Below are 5,978 nucleotides of genomic sequence, written 5' to 3' on the forward strand. Positions count from 1 at the left end.
TTTAGGCTAGGATTTTAACTTGCTAGTAAGAGGGGGTGGGATTACAAATTGAGGGAGGTAGAGGTATAAACAATTTTAGATTAGTAGGTCACGACACCAGGTACGTTTTAGACGCCTTCTGGGGTCACCAGGAATAGCGTTGGTAGATAGCTCTGAAATCAAGGGATTACGATGGCTGTGGAACTTAGAGTGTGTGCGTTTGTAGAAAGTTTTTGCGACGTTTTGGACTGTTGGAATGGCTAGATCTTTATGTAGAGTGTCGTTAGATACATAGTAGGGAGCTTTGGTTATTTGACGGAGACATTTTGATTGGAAGATTTGAATTTTGTTTAAGTTGGACTTTTTGGCTGCACCCCAGAGTTGGATACCGTATGTCCAGATCGGTTTGAGAAGAAGTTTGTATAATAGTAGCTTGTTTTTTAAGTCGATGTGTTGTGATGTGAGGAGATAACGTAATTGGCGAGAGCGATTATTTAAGGCAAGTCTTTTGTTGTGGGTGTGAGTTGCCCAAGTTAACCTGCGGTCTAAATGTAGACCTAGGTATCGGACATTTTGGGCGGTTGGTAGAGGTACGTTGTTGAGGTAGATGGGAGGGCAGACTATTTGCCTTAGTGTGAATGTACAATGGATGGATTTTGTTTCGTTGATTTTTATTCCCCAGTCTTTGTACCAGGTTGATAAGAGATTGAGGTGATTTTGTACGAGGTTTGAGGCTATTTCGGGGTAGGAATGAATCGCTAGAAGTGCCTTGTCGTCGGCAAAGTCACCAGTTGTAGTGTTGGGGATGGTAGGTTGATCTGAGGTGAATAAATTGAAGAGTAAAGGCGCTGTTACGGATCCTTGAGGTACCCCTGCGTGAATTGGTGATACTTCGGATAAGGAGAAGCCAGATCGAACGGCAAAATGTCTGTTTTCTAAATAGGATTTGAATAATAGATAATAGTATGGCGGAAGAATAGATTTGAGTTTGAAGAGTAGGCCTTCATGCCATACTCTGTCGAATGCCTGTGATACGTCGAGGAAGGCAGCTGTGCAAATAAGCTTTTTTTCAAGAGTGTACGATATTTTATCCACTAGGCGATGGACTTGGTGTATTGTAGAGTGGTTATGACGAAATCTGAATTGGGTATTAGGTATGCTGGCTTCAATGATGGGAAGGATGCGTTTTAGGATAATTCGTTCAAAACTTTTTGAAAATAGTGGAAGAAGACTAATGGGCCTGTATGATTCGGGAGAGTCGGGTGGTTTGCCAGGTTTGGGGATCATAATGATGATTGAGAATTTCCAAAGAACAGGGAAGTATGACAGTCTAAGTATAGAGTTGAAAATGTGTGTTAAGAGAAGTAAGGTTTTTTTTGGGAAGTTGTGAAGCTACTTCAGCTGTAATTAGGTCATAGCCTGGGCTTTTGTGACGAGGGGAGTTTTTTTATCGCATATTCAACGTCGCTAGGTCGAATATGTTTAGGTGGGAGAGTCATGGGTAAAGGGTGGGAGAGAGAATGGTTTACTTTTTCGATTTGAGAAGGAGTAAGAATAGTGTTGTGAGGTTGGAAGGTAGAGTAGAGATGATGTCGAAATATATTGGCTTTATCTAGATCAGTGACGGCCCAAGTACCATCGTTATTTTTTAGTGGAGGGACAGATTGTTTTGTTCGAAGGATTTTCCTTGTTGTTTGCCAAAGCGAGTTGTCGGTAGACGAGAGGGATATGAGACGTTTGGCGAATTTATCTGATCTAATAGAGGCTAGGATTCTTTTAAGTTTATTTGTTAAATTGTTAAGTTTGCGTTTGTCCGAGGGATATTTGGTTCTCTGCCAGGTTGCACGCGCTCTCCGTTTGTCTGAGATTAGTATTCTTATATGCAGGGGAAGATTTATGGAGGTGTTTGTAGTTGGCATTGGGGAGGAGGAGGACCAAGCAGCTTCTTGTATAGACTGAGTTAGGAGGTGTACGGCTTCATCGATTTCGTTTGGAGATTTTAAGCTAATTTTGAGGTTACATTGATTATCAAGGGATGATTTGAATTTTACCCAGTCTATTTGGCCTAGGATGAGGCTTGGTTGTTTTGATTTAGCAAGAGGGGCAGTGTCAATTGTTAAGAGGATGGCTGAATGGTCAGAATAGAGGTCGTTGAGATTAGTTGTTAGGCTGTGGAGACTATTGGGAATTTTAGATATAAATATGTCCAAAATGTCTGGCCTTTTTCTGGGTGAAGTGGGCCAGTATGTTGGTGATGGGGGAGAGTGTACTTTGTAGTTACGATTTTGTGTTGTGAGTTCAAGAAGGTTACCACGGGGATTGTTTACGCGACAGCCCCATTGTATATTTTTAGCATTTAGATCACCTCCTATTATAAATTTATGACCAAGGGTAAGGAAGAAGTCGTTGAATTGGTTTAAGGTTATTGTGTGACGCGGAGGACTATATACTGCAAATATATTTAGGGGGGTGTTGTTGAGTGTTATTTGTATGCCACTGGCTTGAATGTGGTCCGTTTGGAATTGCGGGAGAGGATAGAAAAGTAGGGAAGATTTCACTATGATGGCGGCTCCCGCGTGTGCGGTGCCATCAGGGTGGTTGGTTTGAAGACTTGGTACCCAGGTAGGAAGAAGTGTGTTGAATTGGTGAAGTGAGTTTCTGATATGAGTGCGATGTCGATCCTGTTATTTTGTAGTATAACTAAGAGTTCGTCTTTGTGTTTTGCTAGACCATTTGCGTTCCAATTTAGGATGAGGAGAGAGTGAGATGTTACGTTATTATTTGACATTTTTGGTGTTAATGAGATTTGAGAGGACGGTGGTGAGGAGAGAGATAAGAGGGTTTATTATAGATTTGAACTCGTCAATGAATTTTAGAAGTGAGGTTTCATTGATGTTAGTGGAGGTATTAGAGTTTGCGGACTGGTGACCCTCAGTTACATTTGCATACGTACGTGACCTGGGTGTGTTTTCGGAGCCTGGTTGTTGCTGTTGATATTCAGGATTGGTGTTGACGTTGAGATTAGGAGGCGGTGACTGCTGGGCTATCTTGCTTGAGGTGTTGTTGTTGTGTTTCCGGGAAATTGTTTGATATATTGTGCATCCTTTGTAGTTGGCTGGATGCGCGCCTTGACAGAGGCCGCATTTTGCTGGTAGATCTGGAGATTTTGTGCACGATGATGAAAGGTGTTTTTCTCCACATTTGACACACATAGGGTTGTGAGCGCAGTAGGAGCGGGTGTGGCCATAAGATTGGCAGTTTTGGCATTGAGGTATTTGTCGTTTTTTGTATGGTTCTTCAATTTTGATTTTCGTGTGCAAAAGAGAGGTTATGGAGAAAATATCGCTATCACTATCGTTTGGATCTAAGTTGACAAAAAAAAGAGGTAGAGGTGTTTTAGTTTGTTGGTGTCTGACATTAGTGACATTTCTGACACTGTGGCCAATTTCTTCTATTGCGGATGCGATGTCAGCCTCCGGAGTAGAGGGATGGAGGTTTCTGATAACTACCCTTAGGGGCTTGTCAGATTGTGGCTGATATGTGTGATATTGTGCGTTGGTTTCTTTTAGGTAATGGATTATATTTCTGTAGCTGTTTGGAGTATCAGCTTGGATTTTGAGGTGAGTAGTGGTTGATTTGCACGAGAAACTGTCAGGGGCAGAGACTTTTGTTAGGTGGTTGCGTAGTCCAAGGTAGTCATGGACGCCTTTGATGAATATGGGTTGGAGGTAAAATGATCTTAGGTGCAACATCGGTGGTATTCTGTTGCCCCTGATTTGAGGTCGCTGATTGAGCATCGATTTCGGCATTATTATCGGCGGTGGTATCGTTGTCATCCGTGGAGAGTGGTGCGAACCGGTTTGGCGTGAAGAAAAGTTTAGTTTTCTTAGAAGTTACGATAGGTGGCGATTGCGATGGAGAGGAGGACGATGACGAGAGGGAACGTTTATTTTGATTTTCATTGTTACTAGTAACAATTTTATTTTTCACTATCTTAATTGGGGGTACCGTTGGCTTTGGAATATCGCAGGTTTGTTGTTATCTGAGGTCCAAAGGTCGCCGCACGAAACGATGACCGTGGCCTTGCGTAGTTATATAACCTTGTGGTTGTTACGCAACAGAAAATATTTGTCGTGGTATTTAGAAACTACGTAGAAATATTAAGTAAATTATATTACTACATTGAGGAGGTAGTTCTTCCCGTAATGTGTGGATTGACCCTTGGTAAGACGTTGATGGAGTAGAAGAGTCGTACGAGACAAAAGTAAGATTTTTCCCGATGCAAGACAGCGGTACCATGGAGCGTAATCCGAGAGAACTGAGAAAAACATTTTTTATTATTACATTTTTTTTTTATGTAATGTATTACTATACCTGTAAAATTAAAGGCCGTTAACGTTAAGCTTTATTAACGTTAAGTATCTATATTCCTAGTCAACTCGTTCGGCAAACGTTGTTATCATATAACATCAAATATTTTTTCAACCACTGACTAATCTTAGTCCGAGGTTTCAACATTGTGTTATCATAATATTCAAAATCAAAATAATAAACAATTTTTAAATTTAATTTAATTTTCAGTATTTTTAATATTCATATTTTTATAAGAAATTAATAAATAAGTAAACCTCAACCAAAAAAAACACATAATGGATAACGACAATGCAATGTTGTAAAAGTTTTGATAGTAAATACTGTTTATTAGGTGCTTAACAAAAAAAAGTTATTGTTCACTATATTTTTTTCTAAATAATATAACCTTGGGCATGCTTTATAATATTTGGCCCACTTAGAAAAAAATGTAAAAACACAATAACAGTAATTATAAAATAAAACAATTAAAACAATATATTAAATAATAATATTAATATACAATTTATATTAATTTTTTATATAAATATATTAAATATTAATATACAACAATACAACCTATAGAATTTTCCACAGAGATTTTTTGTATTCAATATTGGGTTCATCATTTTTCTTTAATATAACTATTTAATATTTATACACTATCAAGCTACATGTGTGTAATTATTGCAAGTTATTGCCAATGATGTTATTATATAACAACAACCACTCGTTTTCAAAATATAAGTTAATTATGAGTAGGAAAGTAATAAGTCAAATTCTTAGAATTTAAAATTAAAACGGACACCAGTTAATAAGATACATCGTACGGATTATTAACTTTACACACTTGTAGTTTCTTAAAAGTTTAATACTAAAATTTTAGAAAAAATAAAAACTTACCTTATTACAATTGTAATATTAACAATATAATGAATAATTATAGAATTATTGAATATAATAATATTATAAGTTATAACTAACAGTGATCATCAATGGAACCGACTATTCTTCTTCAAACGATACTACGATAAGTCGTAAACGCGAATAGCAAAATTCAAAAAGGAAAATACCCATTATTGCAGTAACAATAATTTATAAATAAATCTATAAATAAACATCAATAAGCCATTTAACTGGCCATAGCCTGATAATTGATAAACACTTAATAACATCAGTGGTTACAAAAACACAACACCGCAAGAAACACATTTGCCGCTCGTTATAAATGGCATGATACAGCTTGAGAACCATGGGATTCATACTCCATATTACATATTTTAATAACATCTATTTTTCAAAATGTTATTAATAAATTGAACTTAAAATTCATTATTATATTATATTATTATAACAATTTTTTCCGAAAATCGAAAATCTGCTGACAGGTGTACGGCGTATACCCGCGTATCCGTACCAATACACCACTGCCTACATAATGTTTGAAATACATTAAAATTTAGGTTTTGCTAGTCATAGACAATATAGGTACGTATTATATGCCAGTAATGTTTTTTTAAATGTCACATAAAACAATTCTTAAATCGATTTTATGAATTCTAAATCTTTAAATATTTTAACATAAACGAAAGGAAGGTAGGTAATTCTTTATAATAAAATATAGTTGATTGTTTAAAATTATTAAATTT

Source organism: Acyrthosiphon pisum, chromosome A2 (assembly GCF_005508785.2).
Source record: "Acyrthosiphon pisum isolate AL4f chromosome A2, pea_aphid_22Mar2018_4r6ur, whole genome shotgun sequence".
NCBI lineage: Eukaryota > Metazoa > Arthropoda > Insecta > Hemiptera > Aphididae > Acyrthosiphon > Acyrthosiphon pisum.